This window comes from Camellia sinensis, unplaced genomic scaffold, assembly GCF_055761805.1.
Source record: "Camellia sinensis isolate YWXY unplaced genomic scaffold, ASM5576180v1 Unanchor10, whole genome shotgun sequence".
Classification (NCBI taxonomy): domain Eukaryota; kingdom Viridiplantae; phylum Streptophyta; class Magnoliopsida; order Ericales; family Theaceae; genus Camellia; species Camellia sinensis.
In genome coordinates this window covers 8,295,362-8,317,027 of record NW_028128988.1, presented here as the reverse complement: position 1 = coordinate 8,317,027, position 21,666 = coordinate 8,295,362, and positions in this window count along the sequence as shown.

Here is a 21,666-nt window from a genome sequence, read left to right as displayed (position 1 = left end):
CATCAGATAAAGCAGGATATACAGAATAAAGCAGAAATGGCAGAGCCGTGTTTTGTATTGTGTACAGTGTACAGTGTGAGCAGTGTACAGTCAGTGTAAAGCAGAATGTATGTGTGTGCCGTGTGTACAGTATACAGCAAGTGTAAAGCAGATCACAGTGTGTGCAGTGTACAGAGTACAGAAAGTACGAGACAGAAATGAAAAAAGCGGAGAAGAAATGTACCTCCCAAGCCCGCCAGTAGCCTCCAAGCAGCTGGCCGCTGCCGCGAGAAGCCGAGCTCATGTATCCGTAAAGGGTGGCCAGAGCAGCGCCACCCCAGTCGTAGTGCAAGATGTCCCGGACGTCCACCAGTGCGCTGAGAAGACAGAGAGGCACGGTGTTCGCCCGGTCGGCGAAAATGGTGGTCCCGAATAGAAACATGAGGAAGCCGCGAGCATACCTCTCCACGTCCTCCGGGGTCATCTGCACCTCCTCCAAAACGGGCTGAACCCTGAACTGTGTTTCGAACCAGGAGTACCGCACGAAGCCTGGATGAGCTAGTGGTGGGGCCTCCCCCAGTAGATGGACCTGAGCGGCGGTCCACTCATCCATGTCGGTGTCGAAAGGGATCGGATCCCTCCTACCCCGATGCCTGTGAGCATCGAGAAGTCATAAGGGGTCATCGTCATATCCCCTGCAGCAGAAAAGTGGAAAGAATCGGTGGTGTCCCACCACCTCTCCGCCAAAGCGGCAAGAAGAGGTCTGCATGTGGACAACCTAGAGAGCCCTCGGCAGAAGGTGCCGAAGCCCGCTCGGTCCACGATGCGCTGGACCGCATCAGGGAGCTCATCATACCACTCCCGTGCACCAGTATTCCCATACCCGCGAATGGTATGGGAACCCTCCTGCAAACAGAAAACGACAATTGCAAGACAACATTCAAAATGCAGTTTTGAAAGGACAAATATGGCATGTATGCAAGTTTGTCAGATTCAGGCGAATACCGGGGGCCGGTGTGCTTACAGAAAAATATGTGTGCTGTGTCAGCGTGTTTGGGTATTTCAGAACAGATGTAGCATGTGTGCAAATCTAACAGATTCAGACAAATACTGGATGCCAGTGTGTATACAGTGAAAAACAGTGTGTGCCGTGTGTTTGAGTGATTCGGGGTTAGTGCAGCGTGTGTGCATGTGCCAATCTCAAGCAGATATCAGTTGTATGTATGTTTACAGTCAACTACGGTCTACGGCATATCAGATTTCAGCAGTTAGAGAATACAACTAACTATGGCAGTTTTGTATCCTACATTGCAGAAAGTAAAGCAGAAAGAAGGGAGTTACCTCGGAAGTGCCGAATGAAAGGTGGGAGGTAGGCTCACGCAGCAGTAGCTCAGGCGCCACATGCCTCTCAAAGCTCCGGAACTGACGCAGGCCGTCTGGGGACAGAACATGGATCGCCGGCCAGTAGGTCGCCGGGTCGAACGGGCGCTCGCTCAGTGGTAAGAGCTCGACCCCGGGATCCATCTCGTGGTCCGAGGGAGTCCCGCCACGTGGAATGTCGTCCGCCATATAGAGAGTGGTGTGAAAATGGCCGGAAAAGGAAAACCGAGCCGGAATACGAAGAGTCAACTGAAAAGTCAACTCCCGAGAGGGTCGGAAATGGCCGGGAAGGCCGGAATGTCAAAAGGCACGGAAATGAAGAGGAAAGTGAGGGGAACAAACCCCGAAAAGGCGAGAACGCCAAACGAGGCACCGAAACGAAAATGTGATCGGTGGAAAACGTCCGAAACGCGAAGAGAAACGCGAATCCGATGACGAAACGGGCGTAGAACGCGAAGAAACGGGCGAAAAATGAGAGAGAAATACTCTAGAGAGAGAGAACAAGGGATTTCGGCGGTGGAGAAGTGAGAAAATAGGGCTTGAAGCCCTATTTTATAACACCCAAGGTGAAAAGTCAAAACTGCCCCGCACCAGCAACTGTTTGCCGGTCGGCAATATTTTGTGCCGGCCGGCACTTTTTTGTGCCGGTGTAATTATTTTTGTGCCGGTGGCCAGCCGGTGGCCTTATCTTTCAGCCGGTGGGGTTCCCACAGCCTTGGTTAGGCCATATGAGAAGTTTGTGGTCTTCATAGCTCAAGAAAGTGCAAGAAAGTGCATCTCCGACGTTCAACCGGCCTCCGTTTTGACTTCGGGCCGTGTCTCCAGTGCGTGGCACTCGAATTCGTACAAGGTGTATCCTTTTTGTATCCTTTTGAATTCAAAAGTTGCCCCATGTGTGTTGCACAAGTTCATCACACTACTTCGGTGCATTACATCGCGCTGTCGTGCGCCACTCATTTGCATTGTTATGCACGTGTTACAAGCGTCGCAACACGCACCCCTTTGCGTTGTCGTGCACATTTCTCATGCATCATCATTGCATTCCCATTCCATGCATTGTCATGCATTCCAGAATACGTGCGTTGTTGCGCATTTAAGCCCGTTTACATTCCGTGTGGCATGCGTGTCGCACTTAGCATCGCACTGTTTTGTGCATTTCAAAATTGTTCGCGCTGTTCTGCGCATCGCACTGTTTTGTGCATTTCAAACCTCGCGCTGTTCTGCGCATCGTACTGATTTGTGCATTTCAAAATTGTTCGCGCTGTTCTGTGCATCGCACTGTTTTGTGCATTTCAAACCTCGCGCTGTTCTGCGCATCGCACTGTTTTGTGCATTCCAAACCTGCGCACTGTTTTGTGCATTTCAAACCATCGCGCTGTTTTGCGCATTGCATTCTGTTGCGCGGCTTTGCGCATATCATTTCTTTACTTGCGTAGACCGCATGTTAATTACATTACTTGCGTAGACCGCATGTTCATTACCGTACCTGCGTAGACCGCATGTTTTGATTGCGTAGACCGCATGTTTAAATTTCATTACCTGCGTAGACCGCATGTTTTGCTTGCGTAGACCGCATGTTCAATTTCATTACCTGCGTAGACCGCATGTTTTAATTGCGTAGACCGCATGTTTAAATTTCAATACCTGCGTAGACCGCATGTTTTGATTGCGTAGACCGCATGTTTAATTCCAATACCTGCGTAGACCGCATGTTTTGCTTGCGTAGACCGCATGCTCAATTTCAATACCTGCGTAGACCGCATGTTTTGCTTGCGTAGACCGCATGTTCAATTTCATTACCTGCGTAGACCGCATGTTTTAATTGCGTAGACCGCATGTTTAAATTTCAATACCTGCGTAGACCGCATGTTTTGATTGCGTAGACCGCATGTTTAATTTCATTACCTGCGTAGACCGCATGTTTTGATTGCGTAGACCGCATGCTTAATTTCATTACCTGCGTAGACCGCATGTTTAATTTCAATATCTGCGTAGACCGCTTGTTAGTTTCGTCACTTGCGTAGACCGCATGTTTAGTTTCATCACCTGCGTAGACCGCATATTTTAAACTGTGTAGACCGCTTGTTAGTTTCGTCACCTGCGTAGACCGCATGCTTATGATCAATCCCGTTGCCTGCATAGACCGCATGCCCCACTTACATGTTTGTATTTCCGCAGCATTGTTATGCTCCCCACTTGCTTTGCGCTGTCACGCATTTCAAGTACCCCACTTTTTTTTTTTGCATTGTCATGCATGTTGCTAACAATGTTGTACCTGTTAAGTTTGTTTTCTTTTCAGGCACGATATTGTATGTACGGTTCATTTGAAGCTGGTGCAACCAGACGAGCCGCACAGGTATTGTATCTCCCGAGTGAGACGTATTGAGAATTCCATAATTCTCTTACATCCTTTCTGCATTGTAGTGTAGTTTGGTATGCTAGCTTAAAACTGTCGCATGTTTGCTTCATTACAGCTTTCTTTGCATGATCATAAGTTATGCTCGGCTCTGTGCATTGTCTTGCATTTTGCCCCTGCCTTCGGGCGCATATCTTATTTGTCTTGTATGTTTGTCTGAGTCTTCGGCCTTGTCAAAAATGGGTCGTCTCTGGGCTTTGACATTCACTCCCGTCATTGTTATGACTTTCGAGTTCTGTCAAAGAGGGGCAACTGTAGACACCCCATTTTTGACCGTCCTCCAGACTTGGACGTCACCGTTTGAACACTCGGTGATTATCCATGTTTGTGTTCGTTTGGAGTTCCCGGAGGTCTCGGCTCGCGCGCCTTGCCTCAGGATCCCCGAACTCGACCGTTTAGTGTCTGGTTTTGCACCAAACACTTGCATCTTGCCCTTGAGAGGCAGGGTGGGGCTTGTAGACCATCCCTACCCATCACCGGCAGTGGCTAGAGGCCACCGGCTGGTTTTTGCTGCCACCGGCCGGCCGGCACTATTTGTTCCCGGTCAGCACTTTTTAGTGCCGGCCGGCACTCTTTTTGGCCAAGATGGCATTTTTGGCCGGCCGATTACTGTGCATCTGCTTTTGCAGATATTTTAAGACAGCTGTCTTGCTTTTGCTCCCCTCCATACACGTGTATGGAGGGATCTCCCTCTTATGAAGCTTGTCTTGTAAGCTTTACAAGACAAGAAGTGCCATATAGAGAGAGAGAGGTCTCTTGGCTTGAGAGGTTAGACATTTTGAGATATTTTGAGAGCTTAGACAGCCATTGTTAGGGTTTGAGATCTAGGGTTGGGGTTTGTTATACCTTATCTCTCTCTTTTTCCCTCTTGTGTGTGTTTTAGTGTGTTTAGTCCATACTATTGCACACAAACACATAGTGCTTCACCTTCCTTTGGCTCTTGAGGTTCTAAGGGACTGGTTTTGAAGTTTTGGTGTTGGATTCAAGCTAAGGAAGGCCTTTGGAGCACCATTTGTGAAGGGATCATCAAGGGTAAGAAACTTACACCTTTATTCCCCAATTTTGCATTGATTTTCTACCTGTCTTAGAGCTGTTTTTGTGCTTATTGTATAACATAAAAAAGTTCTGTTTTTAGACCCTCTTTATTGTTTATTAAGAGTGTTTTGTTGTTTGAGGGTGGTTGACCCCCCTTAGGCCTTGAAAGGCCTCATTTTGAGCCATTTTGTGCTAGCTCCGGGATTTTGGTGTTGGGGTCTCTTCACCACTGAAATCTTGAGGGATTTCAGTGGTGAAGATGATGCCTTGAAGTCCCAAGAAGGAGAGGGCCACCCCCTCTCCTTGTTGTCCTTGAAAAGGGCATATTTTGGTCTCTAAAGAGAGCCTATGCTTGAGTGTGTGTTGAGCATGTTTAGGCTGTTTTTCATGCTTATATATCCATAATATAACATGATTTTAAGTTGGTTTTGGTACTCCATGCATGCTTAGCATAGTTGCCTTGTAATGCCATGTTATTGCCTCAATGTGCCTTAGGTTGTTAACCTTTGTTGGAGCATGTTTTAGGCTTAGTCTCATGAAGATTTTGTGCACGTTTTGCCATGTCCTAGGTCTGTCCTAGGTTGTTTGGGTCGAACTTTGCATGCATCATATAGCCCCTTTGCATTCCGGCTTGTTGGCCTTAAGTATGTGAATGTATAGCATGCTATCCTTGCATTGTTTTGGTGATTTGGGACCATCCACCATGCCATTTCAGACCTTATTGTATGCTTGAGAGCTCGCATTTGATGTCCCTTTAATGCCTTGTAAGGTTGTCATCTCATGCTCCATGTTTTGGTGATTATGCATGCCTTTGTTTTTGAGTCATTTGGATGCCATCTAAGTGGTCCTTAGGCCTCGTATTAATGTCCCAAAACTCTATTTTTGGTCAATGAGTTCATGCCATGTTTGGTCTTGCTAAGTGTAGTTCAATACTCTATTGATTTGCTTTGAGCATTTGGGCCATTTGTTGCATGCTTGGCTTGATTTATTGCTTGGTTTGGCACCATGTTTTAGCATGATTTCAATGCTTATGTTGCATGCTAATTAGTCCATGATTCCCCCTTTCAAATGTGTTTGAGGGTTGTTCAATTGTGCCTAAGGTTTGGACCATAACATGTGTATGTGTGCATGTGTGTTTAGCCTCCATTTTTGGGCATTTTGGCTACTGTTTTAGGCCTATTTAAAGCTGCCTAATTCATGCATAAGTCCATCTTTGCATCCATTTGCATGCCCCTATGTTTGCTTGTATGCTTGCATAAGTTAGTTGCCATGCCATGTTGCATCCTTAACTTGCATGCTTAGGTTGCATTGCATCTTGCATGCATGCCTTGTTCCTTGACTTGATGATAGGAATTGGGCCTTGTTTGGTTTGATTGGTTTGCATTGCATTTGAAATCAAAGTTGCATACTTGGTTCTTTGGGCCATCATGCATGGAAATGCGTGATTGGTGGTCCGAGAATCGAGGCACATGCCCCTTTGAGTCATTATCATGATAAGGGACATGGTTGGTGCATATATGCCTTGAATTGTGCTGCCATGCTTTGCTTTGCCCTCTGTTGCTGTCATTTGCAGATTCTGCAGGAACGCTCTGCCGACCGGCAGTGTAAGGTGCCGACCGGCAACAATTCCTCTGCCGACAGCTTCATTTTGTGCCGATGGCCACACACCACTGCCGGTGGTAATTCCACTCAGCCGGTGACCCTCCCCAGTGTCCAGGGATGCAGTCCTGAGGTTTTGACAGCCTCCAGAGGAGTGAAGGAAGGAAAACAGAGGCAGCCTATGCATGGCGGCGCGTTTCCCGAGGTGATTTATCTGTTTTCTTAGCTTAATTTAATTTGTTAATTAAATTAATTAATTTGTAATCATTAATTAGCTTGCGTAGTTAATTAATTTGTAATATTTATTTGGTCCCTCCGAGTGAGGGCAAATCTGTAATAAGTGTGCGTGGGTGGTGTGTATGTCTTCCAATCCCCATTTCTTTCTTCCCTTTTATTTACCTGCTTATGATGGTAGATTAGGGCACGTTTAATTTAGCATACCTTATGCTATGCATGCGTGCATCCATGCATTTGTATTGCATGCATTATGCTCGGTACATCACGCTAACTGCATCTGTACTTCAATTCACAAATTGAATATGTGGTAGTTGACCGCATTTCACATGCCATGTTTAGGGTTAGCCGAGCCTGCCTAGATTGCATTTTTGTATGTGATGCATTAGCCATTTTTAACATGAACTAGGACATGCATGTTTGCTAACTAGTTTACTGTTTTGGCACGGAGTACAATGTAAGTATTTATGCTTTAGCATCCCACAGGCGTGTGAATGTTGCCATGACAGTATGCTTGCCATGCGGCTAAATGCTTATATGATAAACTGTTTAAAATGCCTGTGGGTGAAGGTTGGATTGTTTGAGTTGGAAAAACTCATTGAAATCCGTGTTTTAGCCTACTTGCGAGTAGCAAATTCCAAAGCATTTTCAAAACAAACGGATATGCAATGTTTCTTTCCAAATTAGGCAATCTAGTCTATACTTGTTTGCTGTGCACATAACATAGTAATCCTAGGCTAATAAATGGAATAAGAACACATAACATTTTCAAAATCGGATATCATGGTTAGTAGAGGCCGGTCTTCGGACCAGGCGAAAGGGGGTGCTCATAGTTGACCTTCCCCGATCGTACCCAAGCTCCCGAGCCGAGACAACTCCGGTGATGACGGACATGTGGCCTTCGGCACCGAGTCAGGGTTTCCTAAATTTCCCCATTTTAAAAATATTTAGGTGGCGACTCTGTATCTGGCAAAGCAGTCCATGTTTGGCACTACTTTTTCAAAAATCTGTTTCTCAAAACGATTTGCCAGATTTGGACTCTTTGGTTCAGATTAAGAATCGCGACAACAAAAATCGCGAGTCCGAACTGTAGCAGCGAAGGTCCCCCTCTGCGGGACGCGTCTACATATGTGCATAAACAATATTGTTACTACAACATCCACAAGGCCTGCATATTCATATGCCACTAAGACCTAACCTCATTTCATTTCCCTTCAATTCATTTCCAATTCATATATGCTACTCAATTCATGAGTTAAATTCATTATCTTTAAACAACCAAAATGAGACTACAACTCGATGGTTTTCCAACTATTCAAACACACATAAACACTTCAACTTGCCATTTTACGGATATTTCGTCCGAAGGAACCGGCACCCATTTATATATAAATTTTTGGGTCTTTCACCGAGGACACTCCGGCCAACTTGCTTTAAATGGAGTCCCTCCCCTTTCTCCTCCTAAACAAATATACACATGCAATGTATTTATAAACATAATCATATTTGGAGTACATCCCCTTTCTCCTCCCAATAAACATACATATACAATGTATTTATAACACAGTCATATTTAATGACACCAACAATGGATTAGCATTAAATCGCCTAATCCTCATGTAATTTCTACAACAATCATAGCTATCCTCCACCGATAACCCAATGCATTTATTTCTAAAGAGATATTCAATATCGAAATAAATAGTTTATTCAAAACTTCCATAAGTGAGATAATACATATCCAATATCACTATTTGTAATCATAATCTTTAATTTAACATATTCAATGTTAATTCTAATTATTTATACAAAATAATCATTTTATCGATTTAGGGTAAAAATCCCCCTCTTTGCAATATTGACTCAAACACCCAAAATTAACTATTTTGGTACACCAAGATCTTATATTCAAACCCCATACTCATTTATCTCTCATACATCAAAAACCCATTTTTTCATTTCATACTCAAATCTTAGATTTGTCCAAACCACAACCAAATCTCATCATCTATACACAATAGCAAATAACTAAGCTAAAAACCACATTAGAATGTAGAAAATCCCTACCTCAAGAGGAGAAGATGAGCAAAGCAAGGTTGAACTCCAAAAATGACGAAACCAACTCTTACTTGGATCAACATGAAGCTCTTGAAGCCCTCTACCTTTTTCTCAAAGGCACTAGGGTCAAGAACAAAATGGATTTAGATGAAACCTTAGAGAGAATGTGGCTTCTAGAGAGAGAAGTTACAGATTTAGGGTTTGTGGGTGTAAAAGAGATAAAAAAATGAAGCTAAAATGGCGCTGCTGTGAACTGATGTAAACCAGGCTCGCTCGAGCGACCAGACACAAAAAGGTTGCCTCGCTTGAACGCAAGAAGTGTCGCTCGAGCGTAGAATGCGAAGCTTCAGGTCTGTCACCCAATGCAGATGCACGCTCGAGCATAAGAAGCCTCACTCGAGCGAAGAAACATTTTCACAGGGCTCGCTCGAGTGCAAGAAGCCTCGCTCTAGCGAAGAGGTCAAAATCAGGGCAACAACCATTTATACCAAAAGACAACTAACCTGTTCCAAACTCGTCCAACAAGTCCCAAAACTCAGATTCAAAGAATTAAAGGGAGGAGACAAGACATAGGCAATAGTATACAATCACAGAACCCGAGTTTGGAACACAATAAAGGTCGGGGTAAAACCGGGATCGCTATAAAATTGCTTACGGGAAAGTGTATTTCACGCTCGAGTGCACCATGTTATATCAATCTATAAGGGGAGATTTTAGATCACTTTTTCAGTTCTCTCTCTCTCTAAAACTCTCCAAAATTTCCAGATCTAGAGCTTCTCTCTCTCTAGAAGTCATCTTCTCTCTTTGATTCCCCCAAATCTGTTAGGAGTTAGACCGAAGTTCTTCATCAATGTTGTGTAACTTCACGAGGGCTTCGTTGTGTGTGGTAGAGATCGATTTTTGACATTGTAAATTTTGGTGTTTCATCTCATTTATTCTTCAAAACTTGAGGTAGGAATTTTCTTAGAGTTATATATATATATATATATATATTTTTGCAAGATCTATATGATTTTCGAAATCATCTTTCGACAGCTTTGAAAATTGATTGTTGATTCAAGAAGTTGAGCGATTTTGAAAGTGGGTTTCTCTCTTGTTCTTTTAAAATGATCTTATGGGTTTTGATCTTCGTTGATTGAAGAAAAGATGATTTTGGAAAGTTTTCTTTCAAAAGATTTGAGGTTTATAGTTTTGGTGAGAAAACCTAGAATTTGGGGATTTTTTTTTTAGAGACTGAAAATCCATGAATGATATTGTTATATTTATTTTGTGTGCCAAAATAAATGGATGCTTGGAAAATTTCTTATTTATGTTTATATAAATGATTAATTTCAGGGAATATGAGAATTATTGTTCATTTTGAAAATTATTGTTGAAAACGTTGAAATAGTCTTGAAATGACTAATTGTAAAGGATACTTGGGAAGAGGGAATTGTGTTATTCCTTGGATGATGAATTAGAGTAGTAGTATTTGTATTCATCTTGTGTTATTGGCATATCAATTCATTTTATTACATTAAACTTTGAAAGTTGATTTGAAAACTTGCATTGAGAAAAGAATGTTGAGAAACAAGTTTTCATGAATTGGTTTTAGGGTAAATACAGTGGTAAGTCTTGACAGGTGTTGTAGATGAAATTGAATAGGCGTCGAGCCTTTTAGTTAATACTGGTAAAAATGACAGATTATTGGTGTCGAGCCTTCCAGTCAATGCTGGTAAAAATGACAAATTGGTAGTACTTGTATAATCTACTTGCAGACACTAACCTAGGGATTACCAGAGAAGTATTTACCGCTCTTGAAATGAATTGTTAAGTTTTGAAGAATTGAAATTGCATGACATCATTGAGCATGATGGTTTTCAAAGATGAAGATGCGATTTTCTTTCAAAAGGGCATAGCATGGCATGTGCATTTCATCTCTTGAGACTTGTATAAAATGTATATACTTTGATGAGGATTTCCTACTGGGCTTTATGCTCACTGTACGGGATTTTTGTGCAGGAAAAGAAGTGGTGATGCCACCTAACTAAAGGCAAGGAAATGTGTGTTGAGAGTATGAGACTCTCATTTTGCTGTGACTCTGTGTGTAAGCCAAGGGTTGTATGTGTGTGGATTTGAATAACCGTTTTATGTAACCAGACTCAAGTGTTGGAAATTTGTAAACCCTTGGAAACTTAAGCTCTAATGATGTGGCAAGATAAAAAGAAAAAGAAAAAACAAAATCATAGGCACACACATCACATCACATGTAGGCCCCACTCCTTGCCACATCACTAGAGCTCTCTTTAGAGTTTCAAAATTAGAGCTCTCAGTCTTTATTAAGTTATTTTTATTTTAAATATATATGAAATATTTGAATTTTGCAGGCACAATTTTGTTCAGTTTTAATTTATTTCATTTCTTTTTTCAAAAAAAAAAAATCTCTTTTTTGAAATGAAAGTAACCTTTGAGAATTTTAAAATATATTTCTTGTATTTATTTTCATCAAATTAGATTGTATATATTTTATAAAATATTATTTTTTATTTTTATGGTCGTAGCAATTATTTTTATTTGTATGGTTTGAGTTAATATTTTTGTTTTTATTTGTATTTCTCTCTATGTTTTCTCCTATAGATCAATTTAAAAGGAAATTTTTAAGAATTTTATTATGTATATTAACTTAAACCATAAAAATCATTTTAATTTTAATTAAATAAATTTTATATTTTTTGAATTACTAATTTAAATTTTTATTAAATATGCAAATATTAATCGCATTTTAAAGATTCTTGTAGGCACTCCATTTTTGACCGTCCGCAAGACTTGGACGTCACCGTTTGAACACTCGATGATCATCCATGCTCGTGTTTGTCTTGAGTTCTCGGAGGTCTCGGCTACGCGCCTTGCCTTAAGACCTCTCGACTTGCCTGTTTTGTGTTTGGTTTTGCACCAAACACTTGTGTTTTGCTTCTGAGGGGCAGGGAATGGCTTGTTGGCCATCCCCACACCTCACCGGCCATGGCTTGAGGCCACCGGCTGTGTTTTGTTGCCATCGGCCAAATGTTTGGCCGATCGGCACTCTGTTTGGTCGGTCGACCATTTATTTGGTCAATTTGTCATTTTTGGCTGGCCGATCACTGTGTATCTGCTTTTGGCAGATATTTTGTGCCAGCTGTGATAGCTGGCACCCACTTTGCACCCCCTCCATATACGTGTGTGGAGGGATTTCACTCTTGCTTAGCTTGTTTTGTAAGCTTTGCAAGAGTGTTCCTCTATAAAGGAAGGTCTCCTCCTCCCTCCTTGAGGGTTACAAAAAAAGAGTTCCAGAGGTCTGAATTAGGGTTAGGTCTTGTGTATCTATCTATCTCTATATCTCCCTCTCTTTTGCTCTTTGTGTGTGTTCAAAGGTGTTTTGTTCTTAGTTTTGCACTAGGACACCTAGTATCACACCTTACCTTGGTTACTGAGGAGCCAAAGGGGTGTTCTTGAAGTTCTTGAGTGGATTCAAGCTTGAGGAAGTAGCTGGAGCTCAGTTCTTGAAAGGGGTCTTCAAGGATAAGAACTTTGCTCTTTGTTCCCCATTTTTGCATAGGCTTTTATCCATCCTTGCATCTATTTTTAAGCTTAACTTATAACATATAAAAGTTCTAATTGTAAGTGCTTAAAATAGTTGTTTAAGGTTGTTTTGGTGTTTGGGGTTGTTTGACCCTTCTTAGGCCTTGTTTGGCCCCCATTTTGTGCTATTTTGGTGAGCTCCGGGACCACCTTGTTTGGGCCTCCTCACCACTGAAATCCAGTGGGATTTCAGTGGTGGGGATGGTGCTTTAAGGTCCTAAGAAGGAGAGGGCCATCCCCTCTCCTTGTTGCCTTCAATATTGGCCATTTTAGCCTCATGTGTGAGCACCTTTCTTGAGTTCATGTTGGCCATGTCTTAAGTGTCATTTGTGCTTATTTTGCCATGATTTAGCACTGTTTTAATTTGGTTTGGACACACCATGCTTGCTTTGCATACTTGTCTTGTAATGCCATGAAATTGCCTTAACATGTACTTAGCATCTAGACTACTATGCTTACTTGTTTTGGCCTAGCTTTGTGAAGCTTTTATGCATGTTTTAGTATGCCTAAGGTCTGTTCATGGTTGTTTTGGCCATCCATGACATGCTTTGTATAGCCACCTTGCATTTTGGCTTGTTAGTCTTGGGTGCGTGAGTGTTGAGCATGCATTGCTTGGCTTGTTTCAGTGGTTTGGCACCACTTATAGCATCATTTCAGTCCTTGTGGTATGCTTGTATGCTTGCATTTGATGTTCCTTTAAGGCCTTAAAGAGTTTGTGTTTCATGCTCCATGAATGTGTCATTGCGTATGCCATCATGTTTAGGCCTCTAGTATGCCATGTCAATGTGTTTTTTGGCTTTGTTTTAACATGCTAAAACTCTAATTTTGGTTCTTCAAATCATGTCATGTTTGGTTTTGCTAAATGTAGTTCAATGCCTCTTTGGTGAGCCTTAAGCTTTGGGCTTGCTTGCATGCCTTACTTGCATGGTTTGTTTCGTTTGACACCTTTTCTAGCATGTTTTCAGAGTTTAGCATGTTGGTTATATATCCATGCTTGCCCCTTTTAAGTGTGCTTAAAAGTCCCTCTTTTGTGCCTTAGTCTTTAGGCCAACTTGCATGCATGTTTGTATGTATTTTAGACTTCATGTTCTTGGCATTTGGCCACTGTTTTGGGCCTAGTAGAGAGCGGTCCATCTTGGTGTAAGTCCATCATTCGCATGTTGTTGCATGCTCGCCTTGTGTGTTGTTGCATACTCGCCTTGTGTGTTGTTGCATACTTAGCCTATCGCATGTGTTGCATGCTTGAATCACATTGCATTTGGCATGCATCCTTCCTTTTGTCTTGGTTGCTCAACATGTAGTATGTCTTGCACGTTTGCATGTTGGTATTGCATCTTGCATGCTTGTTAGCTTGCATATGTTGTTACATGCCTCGCATGCTTGTTTGCTTAGGTTATGTGCCTAACATACATTGCTTGTGCCTATGCTCATATTGCATACTTAGCTCGCATGCTGAGGTTGCATTTGGCATGCATGCCTTGCCTCTTGAATTGATTATGATAGAGGTTGGGCCTTATGTGTTTGTGTGCATTACATTTGACATCAAAATGCACAACTTGACTCATTTGGCCATCACGCATTAAAATGCGCGATTGGTGGTCCGAGGGTCAAGGACCATCCTCCTTTGAGTCATGAACATGATAAGGAGGGTGTTGGTGTACACATTTGCTTGAAATGCATTGCCATGCCATGTTTGCCCTCTGCTGCTGTCAAAACAGGATTCTACAGGAATGGATGGCCGGTCGATTGCCTAAAGTGCCGACCGACCAATAATATTTGGCCGAGAGCTGAATATTTGGTCGATGAAAAATTCCTTATGGTCGGTGGCGTTCCCCCTTAGCCGGTGACATCCCACAACCGTCAGGGAGTGATGCTGAAGCATTCTTGGGATTTGTGTAAGTCTCAGAGGAGAAAAGTAGAGAAAACAGAGGCAGCTTGTGCATGGCGGTGGATTTCCGGGCGAAGCCATTCCGAGCACGCATGCATTGGACCCTCTTCTCGAGGCTGTTTTACCGCTTTATTAGCTTAGTTAACTTGCTTAACTAGTTAAGTGGTCTGTAATTATTTAATTAGCTTGATAGTTAGTTAAATTTGTATTATTCTTTTGGTTCCTCCGAGAGGGCGAATTGTGTAATAAGCGTGCGTGCGTGCGTGTGATGCGTGTCTTCTAATCCCCACTTCTTTCTCCCTTTTACTTACCTGCTTTTGATGGTTAGTATTAGGACATATTTCAATTAGCATCCTTATGCTATGCATGTGTGCATTTATTCATTTGTATTGCATGCACCGGGCTCGGCGCATCATACTAATTGCATGGTGTTTCAAATCTAACTTGAATACATGTTATCTGTGCATTTCACATGCCATCCATAGATTAGCCGAGCCTATTCTAGTGACATTCTGTATGTGATGCATTAGCCATTTTAACATGAACTAGGATCATGCATGATTGCTAACTAGTTTCTTGTTTTGGCTCGGAGTACACTATAAGTGTTTTTATGCTTTGGCATCTTGCATGTATGTGAGTGTTAACACGACAACATGCTTACCATGAGGCTAATCGCTTAGTTGATTTACTGCCTGAATGCCTGTGGGTGAAGGTTGGATTGTTTGAATTGGAATAATTCATCGAAATCTATATTTTTGCCTACTTGCGAGTAGCAAACCTCAAATCATTTCCAAACAATGGATATGCGATGCGTTGTTCCAAATTAGGCAATCTAGTCTATACTTTTGTGTGTTGTGCGCATCGTATAGTAAGATTAGCTAAATAACCAGAATAAGAACACATAATGTTTTCAAAACTTGATATCATGGTTAGTAGAGGCCGATCTTTGATCAGGCGAGCGGGGGTGCTCACGAAGTGAGCTTCCCCAATCGTACCCAAGTTCTCGAGCCGAGGCAACTTTTGTGATGACGGACACGTGGCCTTAGGCAAACGAGTCAGGGTTTCCCAAATTTCCCCATAAAAAATATTTAGGTGGCGACTCTGTATCTGGCAAAGTAGTCCATGTTTGGCACTTCTTTCAAAAAAATCTGTTTTAAAAAATGATTTGTCGGATTTGGACTCTTTGGTGATTTATCAACCTCACATTGCACATTGTGAGATCAGATTAAGAACCGTGACAATTTGAGTCCGAACTGTAGCGAGCCCCAAATGAACGAAACGGGATTTCCCTCCCGGGACGTTCGGGGACGTCTACAATTCTATTGATATTTTTAGAATGGTATTAATTCTATAAAAATAGAATTTTTTAATTAAATGTTAAATATATTTTAATAAAATAAAATAAATGTAAAAGTGTAAAGATAAATTTTATCCTGCTTTTTTTATTATGTTAGATTGTGTATGTATGTGACGTGATGTATGAGAGTGTATGCGTGTGTATGATCTGTGAGAGGGAGAGAGAGAGAGAGATTCGAGAGAGACAGGGTGAGGATTGGGTGTGAGAGTTAGGGTAAAATGGTAAGAGTAATGGCAGATATTTATAATTTGGATTATTCAATTTATTCATGTTGTAACAAGATGGATAAACCTTACATAATAGAATATATGACAAATAAAAAATTGTTATGTATCATATCACATTATAATTGATCAAATTATGAAGAATTTTTTTTTTTGTAGTTGCTTAAACATTTTCCAAATGGTATAATCAATTCAAAATTTCATTTTATTGTATTAACTTTTTGAAAATCCTTAGAATTCCCAAGATATTGATTTGCGATTATGTTTCAATTTTAAACTATAAATAACAATCCCAATTAGACAATCAAAGACAAATCGACAAAACGATTTAATGTGGAAAAACCATAATTGGAGCACTTCCAATTATGATTAAAAAAACCATGGGCCAAAGTCACAAAACAATCTACTAAGAAGACAAAAAAGAATTGTAGAAGTGTATTCTTAATTATCTAGCAAATCTACGCCCGAATTGAACCGATCCCAATGTTCCTCTTCCATTACCGTCGTCACCTCGGAATTGTCTTGCCCAACGTTGAACCCATAGCGTCCATGTCGAATCCACGACAATGTATGATGCCCCAAAAATTTACACTAGGGGTGGTAGCCAAGGGAAAGTCACTATTGAGTCCTATGGACAATACCAATACGATCCCAGATCGTTGGAGGAGTCAAATTAGCCTCCCTTTTAAGTCCAGCTTTCTTAGGCAGTAAACTACCTTTTTGACAGATCTTACATGGCATTGGCGCAAGGTCTCAAGAGTGACGTAGGAAACTAAGTTGACAAAATACACATTATGCGTACAATAACAAGAGGATAATTACATATAACCCTAATTATAAGAGTAAATCCCATCAATATTACATTCCAACAATAGATGAGGTTTCTGAGGGACTGTACAAAACAAAAAAAAAAAAGAAGTTTAGCTAGTCTAAGATAACCAGAAGTCTTCAAAGGTCTCTGGTTCGTTGTCTCATGGCGCGGTATCTTCTTCAGTACCTGGCATGATACGCCATTAGCTTCGAATGCCCAGTAAATGCACACACACCCCATCCCTTTTTCCCAGTCTAATACACAATCACAAATATGACAACAAGTAATGAAGCATGATATTCAACTAAACAAGCAAAGGGTTACAAAGTTAGGTGTTAGTAAACTAGAAATCCTCCAAAGAGACTTCGTCCTCCCAACCACAAGAATTGGACGCGGATTATTCGGTATGCCCCCTCTTCTGCTGCTTTGTTGCAGATCTTACCTCGGATGCCTACGAACGGTTATGTACCGCGTAGCGCCAACCGTAGGGCCTCAAAAGAGACGGTAAAATAGGGCCTTGCCCATTCCCTCCTTACACCAAACTACCTAGGGTCTGAATACAACCGCTCCGTTCAAGGGTTCCGAACAACTACTTGCGCAAGACTGAAATTTTCAAAGGGGAACACGCCTCGCCAAACAATTCAATTAGGACATAAATTTATCTCATAATAATACTCATGTGATGGAAACCCCATTAGCCACCCCATTAAGTTTCTGTTTAGATTAATCTTTTAAGTTGGTTAGTACAAGCAAGTAACAAGAATAAACTTGCATAAGTGTAAGCATCATTGAAGGGCTAAAATATAAGATATACAACCATGGCATGTGTGATATCATATTAAGACACATTCATATATACTAACAAGCATATTCATGAACACAATAGCATGAAATACCAATGGCAAACAGAAATTTTAGATTTAGTACCCGTTAAAGATTAAAATCGAAAGGGTTGTTTCAAACTTTTCCCGAACTCGGACTTCCTATGGTTTGAAGAGAATTTAATCTAGTTTCCAGAACATATTTCGGAAATGTGATAGCTTTTCTAGATTTTTAAACACTCCAACGCTGTCCAGATTCGTCGATCGTTACGAAAATCGGATTTTCTTACAAACAGCTCACTCTTTTTCAATGAAACCAATTTTCCTTGAAAAATAACTTCTTAAGGAAGATTTTGGCATAAAAATGAGGTCCGGAAGAGTTTTCTACATTTTTCTATGATTTTTGAAAGTTGGCCGTAAAAACAGAATTTTAATGCACAATACTCAAAACAAGAAGATTTGTGAGAAAAGAGATCCACTAAGGGAAATTTTTCATTTCTTTTGTGTGATGAAAATATGCTAAATAATATATATTAAACTCAGAAATTTATCTTAAAGGTGTGCCCTTGGAAAGTTTGAGAGATTGGTATGAAAAAGATAGTTTTGTACCGATTAAGGGGAACTACAAGAAGAGTAGAATCATGGCTCAACTCCTTTCATTTTTAGCACAAGAAAATCACTAAAACACATCTGAAAACAATGTTTAGATCCATTAAGAGCATGTATTTGAAAAAGGAGAATAAAAGAGAGGGTTGTGTTGTGGCTTACTTGCTAGGCTAGGCCAAGTTGAACAAGATTGCTCTCCTCTTCCTTCCTCACTCTCTCTCTCAAAACCTTTCTCTTGCTCTCCTTTCCGTCCTCTAGGCCGAATGTAGGTGTGTGTGTGTTGCTTGTTTATGCTATGCTAAGAGGGTGGTTGTATATATAGACAAATTTGGTGTGAAAAGACACAAAGGCCCACTAGTTGGAATTGGATTGAGAAGTTTGGATTTACTTGGAGTCTAAAGGAATAGGAAGTGATTAGGGGACTTAATTATGTGATTAGACAAGATTTAGTTACCCTCTATTGGAATGGAACTAGGTTGGGAACACAATCCCTTGATTTAGGGGTACTTGGTACTTTTGCTTCTAGATTGCCATGATTACAAGCCTTGAAAATTGAGCCCTCACACTCCCCTAGGTTGGTCGGCCATAGGGAAGGAAAATGGGAAATATTCTATTCAATATATGTGTACTATGGAGATATTCCTAATATATATAGATCCACAAATTGATTTGGTGGTACTACAATATAAAAAGTACATGTACTAGTATAAAAAGAAGTGAGGGCTTGGAATTTAACTCATATATTGGAACCTTATTTATGTATAATTAAATTAAATTAGGCTAAGGAACCTAATTCGGCTAGGATATTCTTGTTCCGATAAAATTTTTAAAAAAAATGTACTAACCGGCAAGATTCGAAATAATTTAAGAAACTAAGGGGCTTTAAGGAAATAATTCAATCGTAAGGGTTTTTAAAGAAAATACATTTTTCAGGAGCTTCACACGATGAGCCACTCCAGAATCTACCAAAACTTCAGGCCTAAGTTCCTCAGATTCCACTGAAAAACAACTCTCTCTTTTTGAATGATCAAATAATCCTTTGATGTGGACGAATTAAACCATGAGATAAACTCATAAAAACATCAAAGAAACTAGTGAAGAGGCTCCAGATGAAAACCCTAATACCTAAGAAGTAGATCTGGAAGTTGTACCCTAAAATCTAACTGAACTGCAGCTTTATAGCAAACAAAGTCGCTGTAGACACCCCATTTTTGACCGTCCTTAAGACTTGGACATCATCGTTTGAACACTCGGTGATCATCCTTGTTCGTGTTCGTCTTGAGTTCCCGGAGGTCTCGGTTACGCGCCCTGCCTCAGGATCTATCGACTCGACTGTTTTGTGTCTGGTTTTGCACCAAACACTTGTTGTTTTGCTTCTGAGGGTGGGAAGTAGCTTGTAGGCCATCCCCACACCTCACCGGCCATGGCTTGAGGCCACCGGCCTTGTTTCCTTGCCACCGGCCATTGGTGATGGCCGGTCAGCACTATTGATGGTCGGTCGGCAATGTGTTTGGTCGGCCGGCCACTGTTTTTGATCAATCGGCCACTTTTCCTGGCCGAGACCTTTTCTTGAGGGAGCTTGACCCCTTTGAACCTTTTTTTAGCTTCTTGAGGAAGCTTGAACCTTTTTAGCTTCTCCAAGAAGCTTGACCCTTTTTAGCTTCTCCAAGAAGCTTGACCTTTTTTTTAGCTTCTCCAAGAAGCTTGACCCTTTTTGGCTTCTCCAAGAAGCTTGCCCCTGTTTTAGCTTCTCGAAGAAGCTTGACTCTTTTTAGCTTCTCCAAGAAGCTTGACCCTTTTTTAGCTTCTCCAAGAAGCTTGACCTTTTTTTAGCTTTTCCATGAAGCTTGAACCTTTTTAGCTTCTCCAAGAAGCTTGAACCTTTTTAGCTTCTTGAGGAAGCTTGAATCTTCTTAGCTTCTCCAAGAAGCTTGGCCCTTTTTAGTTTTTCCAAGAAGCTTGAACCTTGTTAGCTTCTCTTAGAAGCTTGGCACCTTGCCTTGGCCTATATAAGGAGAGCCTCTCCTTCCATTTGAGGGTTAGAAAAATCAGTTATATATGATATATATATCACTCCCTCTCTATATCTCCCTCTCTCTCTACATTTTTGTGGGTTAGAGGGTCCAAAAGGGTCTTGTTCTTGGCCTATTGCACACCACTTCATAGCCACACACTTCCATCATCACTTGGAGGTTCTTGGAGCTTGTTTTCAAAGGTTGAGGACTGGTTTTTGAGACCTAAAGGCTGCTGGTTCTTGCTGGTCTTCAAAGGTAACTTCTTACCCTCTTTATTCCCCGTTTTTGCACACCCTTTTAGCCTGTCTTTCTTGAGGATTCGGGCTTTGTGTATAACATAAAAAATTTCTATTTTTTTTGTTTTTAAGATACTTTATTAAGACCACTTTTGTGTTTGGGGTTGTTTACCCCCTCTTAGGCCTTGTTTGGCCCATTTTTTTGTGTGATTTTGGTGAGCTCCGGGACCACCTTGTTTGGGCCTCCTCACCACTGAAATCTTGAGGGATTTCAGTGGTGAGGATGATGGTTTGAGGTCCTAAGAAGGAGAGGGGTGACCCTCTCCCTTGTTGCCTTGTTTGTTGCCCTTTTTGGCCTTCCAAAGGGTCTCCTATTTGCATGCTTCCAAGCCTTGTTTCAAGCATTTTTCAGTGGGTTTTAGGACCCCCATAAGCCATTTCCAGAGTTGGTTTGGTCTTGTTGAATGTCCTTATTGCATGTGTAGAGTAACCCTCTTGTTGGCCTTTCAAAGGAACACCCCATTCTAGCATGTGTGGACCTTGTTTCCATGGGTTTTTGGGGCTTATTTGACATACCATGTTACTGCTTTGGGCTGGTTTGGTGACCTCTCTTTTGCTCCATATACATGTAGTGTAAACCATGTTTACTAGTCTATGTTGCATGTTTGTTTTGGCCCTTCATGTTAGCACTTTTTGGCCATGCCTTGAACTGATTTCATGCATGTTTTGGACTGCTTTAGCACTGTTTTCATGCCTCATGGTCGAATAACGCTTGTTATGCATGCTTGTAGTGCAATGCCCATGCCTAGCTTTGAGTTTTGAAGTTTCTTGCATGCTTAAATGGTAGTGTTTTCTTGTTTTGGGGTCATTTTGGAGTCATTTGGTATGCCATTTCAGATCTGGAACATGCACCATTGTATGCCATATTTCCTCCTTGCCATGCTTTGGTAGAGTTGCATTTTTGTGCCTTAAGATTGGTTAATGCATTGTGCATCCATTCCATGTATTTTGTTGCCTCACTTGCATCATTGTGGCCACTGTTTTGGACCTAGTAGAAAGCTATCCAAATTAGTTTAAGACCATCCCTTTGGCATGTTGTTGCATGCTATACATGTTTGTATGTTTAGGTACTTAGTTTATTAACATGTTGTATGTTTAAGTGCCATTGCATTTGGCATGCTTCTTGTGTTGAGTTGCTTTGCATATTTACGTGTGTTATGCCTTTCATGTTGTTGCATGTGTGTCATTAACACTGATATTATATGCCTTGCATGCTTACTTGTTTAGTTCATGGCCCATTGCACATGGTTTTGTTGTTTGCATGATCATGTTGCACACTTAGCTCACATGCCTAGGTTGCATTACATTGGCATGCATACTTTGCCTCTTGAATTGAGTATGATAGAGGTT